This window comes from Phalacrocorax carbo, chromosome 8 (assembly GCF_963921805.1).
Source record: "Phalacrocorax carbo chromosome 8, bPhaCar2.1, whole genome shotgun sequence".
Lineage (NCBI taxonomy): Eukaryota > Metazoa > Chordata > Aves > Suliformes > Phalacrocoracidae > Phalacrocorax > Phalacrocorax carbo.
The window spans coordinates 33,222,137-33,239,622 of record NC_087520.1 but is presented as its reverse complement, the minus strand read 5'-3'; positions in this window follow the sequence as shown (position 1 = coordinate 33,239,622).

Genomic DNA, 17,486 nt, shown 5'->3' with positions numbered 1-17,486 from the left:
ACCAAAAAACCAAACCAAAACAAATACCCTGACCAACCTCCCCCCCCCAACCCCAATAATCTAACAGACCTTTCCATTAATGTGAACTATAGATGGGGGGGTGGGGGCAGTGAGATTCTAGTTGTATGCAGATGTCATTAGAAGTATTTAAGACAAATCCTCAGTTTTTAATTTCCAAAGAAATTTGTGTTTGCATGGCAGAATTCAGATCCAGAAGCAAATATTAGAGAATAAGATGGGCCTATGGGATCTGTAGGGGCTTTTCACATCTTGGTGACTGGAAATTCTAATACAGATTGGGGGGCACTGGGTTTGCATTTCCACAGCCATGGAAAACTGGTTTTTTCCTTCGCCTTATGTCTTGTTTAGAACAGCAATGATGGCCAGCTAGCATCACAGTTCAGTGCTTTCCCTCTCCTCCTACCTTCTACCTTCAGTGCTCACATGAAGCTGCAAATCTTAGACATGGGGTATGATGATGGCATTGCCTCTTCTGGTGCCTTTTTAGTAGGACAAGCAGAGCTGTGGTGGACTCCAGGAGCTCAGGTACTCTCAACCAGGGTGCAGCAGAGATACTCTATAGACACTTGGCTTTTCTGTTTTTCTTTAGTGGACAAATGCACTTGAAAGGTAGGATCTGAAAGCTTCAGTTGGCATCCAAGTCAGAAAACTACTTGTTACAGAGAAAAATGATATGGGGAGAAGGTATAGCTGTCCTTGCTTCTGACAGAGTTTTTCACCCAGGGACAGCTTCCTGTCACCTACCTGTGAGTGAAGAATATCTTGTGTCTCAAAATATTTTTTTAGAATTCAACTGATGGTTGTTAAAAAATTAGTCAGGAATATCAAGTTGAGATTTGTAGATGAGTGCCACTGATTTTTTTAATAGGATCCTTAACTGACTCTTTTTCAGTTTCAAAGTAAAGAAATTACAAATGAAATTTGCATTTAATATAATTTAACAGAGTTCTGTTCCAGCATACAAGCAGCTCTGTATATTCTGTAATGAAAACATTGAGTTAAAATAGAGTTGAAGTTGAGAGTGTATCTCAGTAACGTGTGGGTAAAAGAAATAACCAGCATGTTGTAATTATCCCTAAAACAACTTTTACAAGCCCACAAAATTCAATAGACATTAATAAACTTAAAAGAAATGCAAACATGGTGAAATAAGGAAATACCTAATTAAAGCAAGTAAACAACCTTCACTGTGCCCTGAAGTGATGTCATACAGCAATTATATAGCTATGCATTTTATTGTCCACTAGAACTGATTTTTTATGATCCTTTGAATTTTATACTTTTCCCTTCCTCTGTAGCATCACTGCATGGCAGAGAGGTACAGCATGTGCTGAAGAAGGAGGAGTGAGCTGTGATGTGGAGATAACAGACTAAAGGTATCTTTGAAGGGAGAAACAGGCAGGAGGGACTGCATGCAGGGGGGAGGAAGGGTCATTTAGGGACAAAGGAGTCCAAGGAGTCCAAGGGCTGGGCAAGTCATCTTTGTATGGCCTTTTTGACACTGCTAGCAACAGAGAGGAGCTGGGCTTTTTGGATTTCTTTAAAGTGAGGCTGTAGGGTAGGTGAGTGTCACTGCCAAAGTGGGACCATGGGCCAATGACTAGGGTAGGAATGTCTCAAACAGGTTTTGTTCACCAGGTAAGATCTTTGCAGAACTGCACCCAGAGTCATAAGGTAGCTTTTTTCTGATGTGTTTCTTCCTACATCCCTGTTTCAGAGCCATCATCTGTTCTTCCACAGTATCCCATGGAGCTAAAGCTGTCTTCCAAGGGGTCACACAGCTACACAGACTTTGTATTGGTGGCCAACTATTCTACAGTGTAAACTGTTCAACAGGAATCAAAGATTTATTTTGCCTTCCACTTATTACAATCAGTAAGACTATACCATGAAAATTAAGAACTGAGTGGACACTCCCATAGCCAGTTACACAATTAAATAGAGCAACCCTTGCCAAATTCCTCGATAATTAGAACCTCAGAACAGTGCACAACAAACTGTAACTACCTAGAAATTTTTGAGAGTTTTAATGTTGCTATTAAAACATTTAAACCAGTGGAGGGCTGATAGTGCGTTAAAATGCAATTTTAATTTTTTTTTTTCTAATTGATACATTCCTGGACAAACAATTCTGAGTTATAAACTAGGAGAGGATATGGTGCAGTTTTCAAACATTAAAAAAGGTCATCCATAACTGTTAAGTGTTAAAGCTTATCTATAAATCCTCCACTGCATTTTTGAGTTTCCTACCTCCCTTTGGATTTATAGTCCACTATAGATATAACCTTAATTTTTTCTGTTCCTATACTTGTGGTTTTTTAATATCAAAGTTCTCTTGCATTTTTTCTGTTGTAAATACTAGACAAATGTTTTTATTTTATCTTCTCATATAATGATTCCAAACAGGTCTTGAGTGAGTTGCAGTCAGTCCCTCCAAGAAAAATCTCTGACTGAATTTCTTCTTTGGGAAACAATGCAAAACTGTGTGGACCTGCAACTGACCTGGCAGTTTTTTAAATACATTAGGATGCACTGTTTAAAAGGCAAGGTTGTGTCTGGTTCCTCTGATATGGTTACGGTTTCCTCAGCCAACCTTCCCTAGTCTCCAACATAGCCTGGAATTCAGGAGCAATGCTCAGAAAAATCCAGGCTGTATTGCAGGAGGAGTAACAAAGAAGCAGATATTCAAGTGGTTTTGAATGCAGAGAGACCTATTCAAAGTCATCTCAAATATTACTCTACTGTTCGACATGACTTCTTGACTTATAAAATTTTGGTTCTTAATAGGAGTCAAAGCTGAATGGCAATAAAGTCAAATCTCTTAAGCTATATGGCAATACTTGAAAAGCCTGTGTTGAACATGGAGCTATGTCTTATGTCATGGTACGGAATTTCTGATAACCCTAGCCTCAACAGCTTGCACAGAAAGTAAAATCCTGAGCTAGATATGGCAATATGTACATTTTGTAAGGCTGTCTAAGCTCCAAGGTCACTCAGTCCTAGTCAGATCTTAGACCCAAACATCTGCTTCCTGGACCACAAATCCTTTCTCCTTCTTGGACATGAAAGTTGGCTATTGCTTGCACTGGAGGGCACAGTGATTAAAAGGTTGTTGGCCTCCTAGAACCGTGCCTATAGCTGTGGGTGGGAGGGTCACACTGATGAAAGCAATCATTGCAGTATCAGAAAATCCAAGTCATTATTCCAATGCAAAACAGAGGACTAAACAGCTCAGCAGGCTGTGCTTCACTGACTGTGATGACTAGAAGAAACTAAGATTATTTCCATTGCACCTAACCTCACATCTCAGAAAGCCCAACTGCAGTTGTATGGTTGCTTGATTTACAGGCACATTACCAAAGCTAATTACAGCTTTCATACCCTTGTGATTCACTCCCAAATCACAGAAATTGGTTTAAGGATTCCATCACCCCTTCTTCTTCTGGAGGTGTATTCTGAAAAAGCAAAAGGAAAATACTGAAGTAAAAAAGAAATAGATGTGCATTAGACAACAAAGGTGCATAAGAGTTACTTGCTAGTTGTATAGAGAACAATTAAAAATAGAATACTATGTTAATACCAACTTCTGGTTATACATGACAAGACTGCTATTCATATAAGGAACTGAAATTACTGTATGAAAATATGTAAATGCTACTCCATTCTTTCACATGGGAAGAATGCAGTATATCCAATGTATTCAAATCCCTGTTCCACAGATGTTGCGTGTCAAGAGTGGGGAGTTGAGCCCAAAACATTGGATTTCAAACAGAACTTTTTCTCACCTTGCAGCTCAGAATTCCCAGTGGTAATACCATCAGAATGAAATACCAACCCTTAGAGCTCCATGCCAGAAGCAGCATGAAGACCTGTCTCTTGGGTCCTCATCATAAATACATTCAGCATGACTGACTAGGGCATTATTCACTGTGATATGTAACTCAACCTTCACATCATGAAGTGTCACAGGAGAGGAGACCACCCTGCAGGGTATAAAGAAGTGATAATCTATAAAAATTGGTATCTTTCTTGCTCTAGAAGAAGTCATGTCAACTAGTAGTACAGCGTGGTTGACAAAGCTGATAGCAGGAAAGAGAGAGTGCAGCTTTTCCAGCTATATGTTGCTGCCCCCATCTTCTACTGCTGCACCCTTGAACACCACTTTACTGCTTGCATACTTCAGATGTCACTAGCACTGGCACAGAGAGGATGGTGACGTCTTATTTCTTTCATATTCTATAGAACATAATTATACAGATTCTTCTGGAATACCAACTCACACTTCCCAGTTGTGATTGGTAGTATGTAATACTGATGCTAATGATGAGCAGTAATAAGCAGTACTGATACTTAAATTCTTCCTAACATCTTTAGTCATCTTGCTGACCTTTTCCCCTTTTCTGGTTTGTAATATTAATCTAAAAGGAATATATCATTATATAATCATGGAGGATTACTTTCTTTGTGCTTGCACTTTTTCTTACTATAAGAGAACCAAATATATTTTTTTTCTGGCAGTAAATGGATTTGCAAACTTTCCATATCACAGATTTAATAAAAAATTATTCATCATGTTCTTGAAACTTCTGTGTGTGAGGGCTTCTCATCAAGTCTTTGCTTCATTTGTGACAAACAACTCATAAACTTTGTTTGACAAGGGAAAGTAGATTATCTTCTACTAGTAACCCTTTTCAGAGTTTCAGAAAGAGAGGAAAGAAAACCCTGAGAAAACAAAAAGTTCTAAATGCTGCCATTCATTTTGCAACCATTTCTTCATCCAAATTTTAGGAAAGATTTTTACCATATAAGGGCTGGCTTGCAAATTTACCAGTAATTCAAGTGAAAGGAACAGATCTTCAGAGAGAGCAATGACGGGTAACTAGTAAAGTGCTATATGGGTTTCTAATGCCCTTACCCTCAGAGGTAAAGGGACTGTCTAGTTATTCTGGGCTTCAGTCTCCTAATGTGGGTCTTCTGTCTTTGCTTGACAACTTAAATGTCCCTAGCTCCCATTGCAGGGTGATTCTTAGCATACACACCTGCTTTGATCCGTGTTACAGTGTGTTTCTTTGTGTTTGAGAGTCAGGAATCAACCTGGATATACAGAGACATTCAAGCACAGAGGCTTGAATGACAATCTACTCATAGATTACAGCTGAGAAGAAAAGTGCAAGACCAAAGGACACGCTCTTCCAAAAAACCAAAGCAAAAAACCAAAAACTTTTCTGTGAGATTAGCATAAGCATGACCTACGAAGTCATCTGCCTCATAAACAAAGCATTTATGCTAAAAAGTTTTTAGGTAAGGATTTAAGAATATAAGATGTCATGTTGGCTTAAAAGTCAGCAGAAGAAGCATTTTAAGTGTAACTAACTCTCTTGTATTTTTTAAGATTTTTGGATGAATGACGTAGAGGTTTCTTCATTATTGATGCAGGGTAAATTAATTGCTAAAGCAAAGAGAGAGAATTCTGCCTCTTGTGTCCCACCAGAGAAACACAGAGGGATGCAAAAGGTCCTGTTCCTTTCCTGATGGCTTCCACCAACATGTTTTTGCATCCAAGAGCCATGGAAAGAGCCTAAACCTTTCTCTTACCTAGGCAGAGCTCTTTCAAGCTGACATGAACCCTGGAGGTATTTTGCTTCTTAAAATAAGCAGGGCAGGGGCCACCACCACTAAACAAGTTTATCCATATTTTTGTTATATTTTTCAAGTATTTTCTCCTGTGTATCTTATTTAAAAGTGGCAGCTATTTTGTCCAAGAAGAGAAGTGCTTTAGGAGACATTGCCTCTGTGGTGGCTGCTTGGATTCATCATACGCAGAAAATATGCAGGTATTCTCCTGCTTTGTTTTACACATGCACTGGAATCAGACAATTTAGGTTGGAGGGACCTGTAGGGCTGGGAAGCCCAATCCCTTGTTCCATGCAGGGCTATGCCAAAAATTAGAGCAGGTTGCTCAAGGTTTGTCTGCCTTATGCAGACAAAAAGTGAAAATCTCCATGGATAGAGATTCTGCAGCCTCTCTGGGCAAATTGTTCCAGTGTTTAAATAGTCTTGCTGTGATTTCTTTTTTTTCCCTTTTAGCCCATTTGGATTTCCCCTGCTGCAACTTGTGACCTTTGCCTCTTGTTCTTCTGCTCTGCATCTCTGAGAAGAGCCTTTGCTATAATCCTGCCTTAGCTAATATAAGACAGCAATTAGATTCTCCCTAAACCATCCCTTCTCCACAGTAAACAAATTTAGTACCTGCAGCCCCTCCTCTCATGTCTCCAGTCCACTGGACTCTCTCCAGTTTGTTGATATTGCTGCTGAATTGTAGCTATAGCTGTAGCTATAAAACTACTAAGGATGTTACTGAGATGACTGTCCTGTGTAATACTTGTAGCTCTGAATAAATATACAACCATGTTTTTCTCTTTCATTAAATTACCCAAATGCATTTGTGTAATAAGGATGCTAAAATAATCTTGATTATACTTGTTTATATCAATTCTCATCAGACATTATAAATATTAATGCAAGAATGAGTGTAAAGTAAATTAAGATGATCACAAAACAGCACTTTATGACAGAATTGTCATCCAGTGGATCACCCTGTCTACAAAGTATGGCAATAAAATGTATATGTTTGCCTTGTAATTACTAGCTTTCATAGGTCCACATTGCTTATGAAACTTGGAAATGGAATTTAATTGCAGAATCAAAACTTTGATTTATTAAGGTAGAATGGGTTCAACAAATGGTATAAAGACACTTGATTTTGATAGTTAATTTGTTTGTGTGACTTTACGTAGGACAGCATGTGTTAGTCTGCTAACAATGTATATAGTTTGATTTTAACAAGACAGAAAAGGGAAATTGAGATGGTGGAAACTGACAGTTAAAGGGATTTAATGCCAAAAAAAACCCCAAAAAACCCCAAACCCAAAAGGAGGTCATACAGAATTACAGCAGTGGGAGCTGCCTGAGTATCTGGCTAGATATTTCTAAGGAAAGAGGGAGAGCTTAGGAATTTAAGGGAGGCACTGAATGCATGTAGATGGGTCTGCTAGCTCCATGAAATGACCTCTAGTGACACAGCTGCCGAGGCTTAAGTAGGGACTAAGTATGTGCTTCTCCTTTGTAGTTAAGTGTCTTTCCTGTTATGTATTTTTTCAGTTTCCTTTGTTGCGTATGAATTGTACACAGTGAAGTCAAGCCCTGTGTTTTGGCTCTTTAGTTGTGCTATTTAAGGTGCTTCTCTTGGTAACCTCTGAAAGGTTGAGTCTAAAACTGTGACTATTGTAATGAGTCTGAGGGCTTCTTGCCCACTGGCATGAAGAGTGGGATGGGTGAGCTGCAGCCTCAGTGCATGATGGTTTTGACAATTAGATGTATGCTATATTTTGGTATAACCTTGACTATTCATTTAAATGGCTGTGCTGCTAACAAAAGGTCATCCAAAAAATGGATCTGGAATTGGGTATACATGAAAGATGCCTGTGATTATACAGTACTTTGGCATGTCCTTGGGCATCCATTAAGCCTGTCTGCCTATGCTGCAATGGTAAGTGCTGCTGGATGCATGACTGACACAAGTGGCAGAGGCTCGTGACATCTTTTTGCTTGTGAATTTCTTTACAAAGATAACTGAAGAGAAGCTTCAGTCTTTCTTTCATCTGTTTTTCCTCTGCTGTTTATTCACTTCCTTACAATCACTAATACATTTTCTGGGCCATGCCCAGATGATTAGCTGCAGTTTAGCTCAAGGCTTCATAAAATGTGGCTTTCAAATGAGTTAGTGATAGATGAGTTACAGTGAAGTGGTGTATGTAGAGCTAGGAATGACAGCTCTTGCTACCACTTACGATTGTATAAAAAAAAAAAAAAAAGGTTGGAAATTCCAAGTTTAGAGAGATTTGACTTAAGAGATTGCGTTTATCATCCTGTCTGTGGAAAGCATGTTTCTTATTCCATTATCTTGTATCAGTCAGACTACTTCTCCTTTAAGTTGGTAGGCAAACTCCTGATTGATAATGAGGGAGGACAGGTAGTGGTGTGTGAAACCAGGCAAACAAGTGCTGCTGAGATGAGGGCCTCAGGGATCCTCAAAGAGCAGCTAGAGCTTTCCTTGTTCTTATCTGTGCAGTGCTTCTGTCCTTCAACCATGTGTGCAGCACCAGGAGTCTGGCTATTGGTGAGTCATACTATAAGTAAGGTGGTGAACACTTTTAAAATTAATTACTGTAATGAATGTTGAGTATTACCTGATTTTCTTTTTTTTTTCTCTGTGTGGTTCTCTATCCTAATCCCTGCCCTGACTGGTGATAGTGTTTATGTATAGCAGCACCTAACATGGACTTCTTGGAAAAGTTAATAACTGCCTGTATGTGCTGGGAGGTGAATGGGATATGAAACCCACCTGATTTTGAAAACAAAAGATGGTCATTGTGGTAGATGAAGAAATAGGACAATCTCTTTATGGATGAAGGAAAAAGAATGATTCAGATTGCCCCATGTTGGAATTTTAATGGCAATAACTGTATTTAAACAAAATTATTCTCCTTGGACATATTCAGGCTTGTCAGTCTTTGTTCTAGTCTTTTTAAAAACAGGTTAATTGTAGGGGAATAGACAGGGATCGGCGACCGGAAGATTACGGGATGTGACGGAAAGATAGACTCCTCCCCATAGGAGTGGCAGGAACAGGAACCGCAAGAGCTATATAAGCGTGTGACGCAGCCAAATAGACGGACATTTTGTATCCATCATATTGATGTCTGTGCATCACTGTCCCCAGGGTGGGTAGAGCCCTGTGTCCCGGAGGTATGCGGCCCAAGATAAGTTCTCCCGTAGAAGCGTACAGCTACAGTTAATTATGATAAAGTTAGTATCAACTTAAAGTGTTGACAAAAGTCTTGTGTATATGTTTATGTATGTATTGTCATGAGGAACACATATTCCATCAATAATTGGAGGACTCTGTATGGTCTAACACTGGATTAATTTTGGTCAAAATTTTGTGGAAAAATAATTGAAGTAAGAACTCAAAATTATTTCTTAGTAAGTGGATTCAAAGCACTTAACTTTTTCTACCTTAGACTGTGAAAACAAGACCAGTTATGTTGTTAGCTGGACTTTGAAAATGGAAATATTTATGTAATTAAGAATGTGCTTCAGTTCTATTACACGACCCATAAAATTCCACAATCTTAAAAACAACATGTTTTAAAATATTTTACTAAATATAATTCACATAACTGAATTTTATATCTTACCAAGATGTGCAATTAAATAGTACATGAGTGTTTCTTACAATTAAAGATTGCAAGGATCTTCCTACATACAATATGATATATTTAACAACTTTTCATGCTAAATAGTTGACATAGTTAATGTTGTAGTCACTTAATTCAATTTTAATTAGCCATACACTAGTTTGAAAATGTAAGCTTTTCATTAACTGACATTGCTTATATTTTTGATGCCTGTTTTCCCCATAGTTCTTTCAAATTTTGTATGTATAATGTGTTAACATTCATGAAATGCATTTATCATTGAAGGCAATGCCAAAATTATTGCAGAGTGAAGAGAAATATACGTGTGTGTTTTTTGACAAATGTAGCTTGTGCCTGAGAAGATTAAAAAAAATAAAATTTCAAAGTAGTAACTAAGTACCACTTCTGCAGAAAACACTTCTGGCTTGGTTTTATTTTGGACCAAACAGTGTTCCTCTTCCTGTTCCTTGTGTGTATGACAGTAGAACCATAGCAACTCCCTTTGAATAATATGCGGCTGTTTTATTGCAAAAGTGTTAAGAGAGAAAAAGTTAGGGAGAGAAGATAGAATGTCAGTGACAGTGAGTGGAAAGTGGAGCAGGGCCATTTGATGGTCACAGTTGTCTAGGCTGAGATCCTGTCACTGAGTAGCCTTGAATTACATAGAAACCAGGAGAACTCAGTTGAAAGGGATTTACATCTTGAGCATAGATCCAGGAGAAGTATTTAATGAGGGACAGCTTCTAAAGGACTTCTATAATTTATTGTTTGATTCTGAATTATAAAACAGGGAAAAAGGTGATATTAACTTGACTTTGTTATAATACTTGTTTTGCACTGTTAATCCTACTATCTATATAGCTGGGGAAAAGATACCAGCTGGTTATAGGCTAGAAATTACCATATTAATGTTTTATTTGTGTGGGAATATAGTTGTGTTAATTAATGTTTTGATGTGGTTACCAGCACTTAGCAGTCTCTGAATGTCTGCTGCTGACTTAGGGAAATCAGGACTGTTCAGGTATAAATGTGGTGAGGCCAGTTATATCATCTTTACCCAGGTACTCAGGGGGTATTCCCACTTTATGAAGGATGGTGGTGTGGACTCATGCCATCAGGGAGAAGCCTTCCAGAGAAGGAGTGAAGGGTGGCTGGGGAAAAGGAGATGCGGGAGGCATTAAGCTGAAAGAGGGGTTTTCAAATGGTGTGCAGCTTGACTCCATATAAGCCTGTCTGTCTCTCAGTATTAATAATTATTACCTTGCTATATGAGAACTCTAGGGGCCTGGCTTGCTACAGAAGTGTATTTACAATTCACTGTTACTTCACAGTCTAAAAGACACTTCTTTTTCTTTAGTCACAATTGGTTCACTTTCTTATTTCTTAAAACTTCTGGGTTTTCTGCTTTGGTTTCCTGCCAAGGTGGAGAGAAGCCCCCAAAATGTAAGGAGGGATATGAATGAAGAAAATGGAATGTTAATCTTGAGGCTGTCACTTACACCCCTTGCTTTACTTTATTCTAGCTTTCTCCCTCTGTCTCCCACCATCTTTCTTCTACTTCCTTTGTTCGTTTCTTTCTCCTCTCAACTGGCATTATTGCCAAAAAGCGTCTTTTAATATAAATATTTTAATCTAATGTACGGGCACTGTGTTTATGCCATTGATAGCTCTCCTGTGCTTAGTCTGAAGATTGGCAAGAGTTAAATGTACCAGCTCTCTGTAACCTAGATAAAAAAATATGCATTTTAATTTCTAATAAAAAAAAAATCAAGCAAGTATGAATAGCAATAAAACTGCTCAAAATGTTTAAATTGAAGGAAAACAATTGAAAATGGATTTAGAAATATAATGTTTAGTTAAGCAAGCTATAATGTTCTGTTATTTTAATCAGTATTGTGAAGCAATTTAGACTATGCTGGCAGAGAATTCTTATGTTTTAACATATAATTCTCTCCCTCCCCCAAACAGGCACCAAAAATTCTTTAATGTTTCAGTCATGTTCTATAGTCCTTGGCAATAATGTACTCTTTGTGCAAAGGTTTTCATGTTTTTGATCTGTTTCCTGGCTGGCCCTAGACAGGCCTGGTTGGCCAGCCCTGGACGGAGCAGCCAAATGGACCTTCAGGCTGTCACATGAAGGACTAGATGCTGTATGTAAGTCCTGGAACAACAAATAAACAAAAAAAACCCAAACCCACTACCAGAATTAGTATCCTGAGAGAGATGAAAAGGAATGACTGTATGGTAGGAGCCTTGATTCAGCAGTATCTCTCTAATAAAGCTTGCCTCTGCCTTTCTTGGTAGGGTAAATGGGGTGCATTGCTGTGCAGGTAACAAAGGCTGAAATATCAACTCTGCTGGCCTGTGTGCTGCTGTGCAAACACCTGGACAAAGATTGTGAATTGAGGAAGAGAAAAAAAGGATTGGTAACTTCTAGAGTCTCCTCCAGCCCTGGTTCTCTGATGGCCCCAACCTGGTGACAATTCAGTGCTAGAGCTTTCTTCTTGGGAAGTTTAAGCATGTGTGAATTGGTTCAGATGAACACTTTTGCTTTAGATGTTTATCTGGAAAATATGTAGGCATATTTCCAGTCTTTGTTCTGGTTTTTGTGATGTGTTCTTGACTCCTCTACATGCACTGAAGGAAGTGGGTCTGTCTTGCCCGTTCTTGTCTATGCAGCATTTTCATGGGTGACTTGAACCAAAACCAAACTTCTTCCCCTGTCCTCCATCTCCTCCAACATAGGCTTGTAGGCCTAACACTACTGGCTATACCTCTCTGAGGACAGTGCAAAACTCCTGCCTTTTTGGCACAAATGTTTCACACTTCTTGCCACAGCAGAAAAGAGGTATTTGCTTATAGGGATTTAGAGGTTTAACTTCTTGGCCTTTTTAAGACAGCCTCAGTTCTTTGGGGAAGAGGAAGGGGTGTCTGTGCTCAGTCAGCCTGGGGGCACTACTCTAAGGTGGGCACTGGGCCTGTCTTGTGTGCAGGCCCTACCTGGAGGAATGGCCACCTTTACCAAGTTGTCTTCAGCAGCTGCCCGGTGTGGTGAGGGGAAAGGGTGCTGTACCAGCAGGGGAGGGTCCACTGTGCAGGTTTCCTCTTCCTGACCTCCTCCTCCTCCCTCCATATGGGACTGTGGGCAGATAAGTCTCCCGTGCTGACCCCAGCTTTACCCAACATTTGTTTCTGTCTATTCATTTAAATTCCAAAAGAAATGCAGAGAAAAAAGGAGATCCTGCCCTGCCTCTGTGGAGCACTCAGCCTTGCAGCCCATGTTCCTGCTGGATCTTGTGGTACTGCTGAAAAGGATTTCTCAGGAGAGAGGCTGCATTAGTGATAAATCACTGTGCCTGAGGCTGCTGAAGAAGTAAAGAGGGGGAGAAAGGAATCACTTTGTCCTGCCTTTTATTTTCTGGGTGGCTGCATTTGTGGGGAGAGAACTGTGGGCTGCAAAGGGAGGTCTCTTTCCTTAATCATCCAATTCTCCTGACAGAGGACTTCAAACTGTGGACACTTCCTATGCACATCAGAGTGAATGGCACACGTGGGGACACCTTGATGTTTTACGTGCAGTCCCTGCCGCTTTTAAACAAGCTTTTTAGTATTTAGAATGTGTTTATTAATGAAGATTTGGGCTTTAGAATAGGTGCTAAATCTCTGCTATGTGCTGAATTCCCATTCTGTGAGACTCCAGTGCCAGCGCTGAACTGAGGGGAGGCGGGTGAACTTAAATTAACCCAGGAGAGGAGGGTGAGTGCTGCTTTCAAGCAGCAGATGCTGCAGCACCAAATAAGCATATTGCACAATAAATAGCAGTCATGGCTTTAATTAGGAATTCAATTGAAGTTGGAAACCACTTGCCTACAGTAAAATTGTCCTATTTAACATTTCTATCAACATATTTTTTTATCATTGGCATTGTTGCTTTTAATTTAACTTTCAATATAATAGATAAAATCTTTTTTAAGACCACATTAATAGTTCTTTCTTGTGCCTCTCTCATGTATTTGAATCACAGGCACTGAACAAATCCAAGAACTTCAGGGCAAAAAATAGGCAAGTCTTTCAACTAGCTTTCCAAAATCTGGAATACCTGTGCTTTTGGATCACTCGATCTATTTGGAACTCCAGGAATGTGTATTTAGCATCCATACAAAATGCTTTCTTTGAAACATCTGGTCTGGTGGACTGGAAACCAGTTGAAAGGTGACAACCAGTCAATATGTGGCTCAGAATTAGAGGAATAGTGACTTCACTTCCAAACAGCAAACATGGACTACCTGTAGGTATTAAACTTCCTAAAATGTAAGTGTTCAGAAAAGAAAAAATGTGCCTGCTTTGTTCCACCAGCGTGCTTGTAGCTTACTTTTGCAACCATAATTGGTGTTTTACTTTGAGGATTAGCTATTTATTGTGCTGGCAGCCTGGAGAAGGCTTTCCACACTTTCAGCTGAGGATCGGTGCATGATAAGTGATTACTGGTGCCTGCAGAGGCACTTATGTGATGATGGCAGTAACAAGCCAAGGAGAAGATGATATGTGAGATGAGTCAGATGATCTGCTAGTGTCAATCCTCTGGATGTGTCCATAGAGATGTTGAACTGGGAGGGACTGGGACTCTGCCAGCAGGAATAAGACTCAAAGACAGCCTCTGAAGAGAAATAAGAATCCTTGTTGGCTAAGCAACACCCCCTCTGTGCACCTCTTCACCCCCATAGACCACAAAGCATTTGCCAACAAATAAATACATATCTATATTATAAACACATCTCTAAATAATAAGGCTGTTACTACCAGAATAGTGCCGCAGTTCTGAAATCTAGAAATATTATAGGAAAGAACTTCATGAAGCACTAGTAGGTAAAAAATGCAAACAATCATATAAAAGAAATCAACTCTCATAGTACAGAAGGGGGCAATTTCTGCTATCCCCAAGTTCCCTGTTGTCTCACTTGGAAATTTTTTTCCTGGTAAAATCTCTGGGATTTGGAGTAATCCTGGGAATGTAAGCAGAAGACACCAATCAAACTTTTGAGAGAGTCTAATACCTGAATAATACCACTGTTTTCTACCAGTCATCCTCCCATTAGATGTGGGCAGTCTGTATTTTAACAGAGGGAAGTGAAAAACTAAAACAAGCCCACTAAACTCTGCAAACAAGTTTTGCTTTATCCCAAATCTATCTGTGTTCAAGCAGAAACTATGTGCCGAATAGCAACTGTAGCTGAGACTTGTTAGCTGGATTGAAATTGCAGCCTAATAAAAGTATCCTGAATTGTAGACATCCATTTATTCATACTCTGGTTAGGAAATAACTTTCCAAAGCCTAGATCACTCAGTGTTTCTGCTGAGTGTTGTAAGAGTGTGTAAAGAGCTGAAAGTCATCCAACATGGAGCTGGATGTAATCTGTTCAAAAGTACCCTAGGAAAAATTATATATTAGTAAATATATCAAAGGAAAACAAAAAAGGACTAAAGGATTAGGAGTAAAGAACCCGGTAATGTGAGCTTAAACATTGTTGAAAGAAAATATAGTAAGATAAAAAGAAGCAAACAAAACTTCTTTACACTTCTACTGAAGTCTGAATTTTTGGAGTAATTTATGGACAGTAAAGATTCAGAAGGCAGCCTCTGTGTCAAAAGTTTGACATACTATGTTCCCTGAGCTCTCTAAAAATCTAATATAGCCTGAGTTTGCTTGTCAGAAGTGGAGAAAGTGGTGGATTTCCAAATCTGCATGTAATTTCAAACAATGAGTCATAATCAATAAACTATTCCCAGAACTATAGTTAGGAAGGGAATAAAAACAATGTGAAATCACACAGGAAGTAAGGAAATAAGTTTCTAAAGAACTGTAGCCAACATGATATTGGCTACTGATACACATTATTTATCTAAATTACTGGATACGGTGTGTTTTTTTTATTTTTAGTAAGCATAAAGAGTTTTCCAATGGAAGGACTTTTTTTTTTTTTCCCCTTCATTTAAGATTTACCTTTTGGGGTGATTTATTTTGCAGCAACTTATTTTGAAAACACAAAATTCAGATTTCAAGTTTTGCCAAAAGAATGTTCTCCCAGAGAAACTGTACTCTTTCAGTGTGGAAGCCACATGAAATAATCTCTATAGAATCATAGAATCATTAAGGTTGGAAAAGACCCTTAAGATCATCAATGTTTTCAAAGAGAAAGTAGTTTCTGGAGTGGTTTCTAAGACTTATTTTGTGAATTTGTGCAAGGTGCTTTGAGATCTCAACACTGCAATATGTTTTTTACAGACTGAAGTTTTTTGCATAACTGGAGTAGATTTCTGTGCAAGGCATATGCACAGACTAAGAGGTGACTGTGGTGAAGGTATGAATGGGAGGAAACCTGACCAGAGTATAGGGTAAATCCTGCTGCCTTTGAAGAATGCAGATCTGCTAAAATAAAAGTGACACATGTAGCCTTAGAAATAAAACCAAACCAAATTCAATGCTTGAATGACATCTGTTGGAGATAGGTTGGAATCAGTGGATATTGCCTTTCCTAGTACCTTCTCTGTGAGTGATCTTGGATTTTCTTTGTAATTTCAAAAATCTCAAGGACAGTGCTTTGGATGTGATCTCTTTATATCCTCCATCTTCCATTTTAAGTATGACCAGGATTAATATAACGTATGCAAACTAATTCAAGGCTATTGCATTTACCAACACTGAATTTTTATGAAGATAGGGTAGCTTTTTAATAATCCTCCCTGGCTTTTATTTGCCTTCCTTTTTAACATTTCAATGAAAAAAATATTTGTTACCATTTGTTATTTTGCAATTTATTTTTGTAAAAGTCTGTTTGTGTTGCTTTTGGCCAGAGAGTTACTGTAACTTGCTCCAAATTGCCGTCCTCCTGGAGCAATCCATGGAAATGTGTTGCTATTGTGTTAGTACCAAACTATTTCATATCTAGAAGACCGAAATCACAGGGACAAATGCAATATTTTTCTTTGCTTCACTTTTATCTAATGAGCTCTGCTGTTGGGCAATTGGAGATCTTCATTCTAGCCCTCTTACTAGTTCCTGTGTGACTGAGTGTATGAATTCTTAATATTCCCATTTCCCCATCTGTAAAATGGGAAATTTTATACTTTCCAGCTCTATAAAATATATAATGCAATTAATAGGATATTGACAGAGCGGTCTGAGACCTCAGGTGGCAGGCACTATATGTAAACATTTTGACAGTTTTATTATTTCTTCTAGGTTAAAAATAGAAAGGTTTAGGAATTATATTTGGAAAAAGGCTAAGAAAATTTGTGTGGCTGTTGCCAATAGAAGTGTTTTGACCATCTCTCTTACTATTTAAAAAAAAATGCCATCTTGACATAGATTTATTTAAAATATAGTCCCCTTTCACATAAACTTTTTAGCAAGCTCCTTGTATTAATAGAAAGCCATTATTTCTTGCAGAAAAGAAATAAAATAAAAAATTAAAATAATTTTTGGGATTTAGAACTAATATTCCTGTAATATTGACCCTTTAAAGTTTAGTAAAATACATTACATTAGTTGGGAATAGCACTGGCTAACCCAAAGGATCAGAACTAAGAATAATGTTTCTCACTATTCTTTTCAGCTGACCTTTTGCTTAGCTGTGAGCTAAGGTCATTTTCACTCTTGGCTGGGCTTCCTTGACAGCTAAGATGGCTTCTTTATGAAGATACTGAGATAAACTAAGGTCGTGCATTCATTCACATTGCTAAAACCACTTCATCAAATAGTGCTTCTATATAAAATACTCCTGATCTAATCAAGAAAACATCAAAATCCTGCAAAGTGCCCTTGTTAATCCTGTCATTTACTACCTAGACCATTTTCAAGATGATTTAATTAGCAAAGTGAAAGAGCTTACTATTCTTTCAGCATTATTCACACAAGTTAAAATGTGTACTTTGGCCCAAGGTATAAATAACTTGCATATACCTGTAGCAAATACATGCAAATGTAGCACTGACATTTAAAAGCAAAGCTATATCCTTCAGTTAGACATGGCCTGACTTTCTGCCAGTATCACCAGAATCCCAAAGCCACAGTAAGAGGTCTACCTTTGCTAATTTTCAACCAGAGATGCAGTGAAAAAAGAACTGCTAATGGAAAAAGCGTGGCAAAAATGTAGTTAAATCTTTAGTTTTTCCAGAACCAAAATGCCTTTCCAATACCAAGATCTC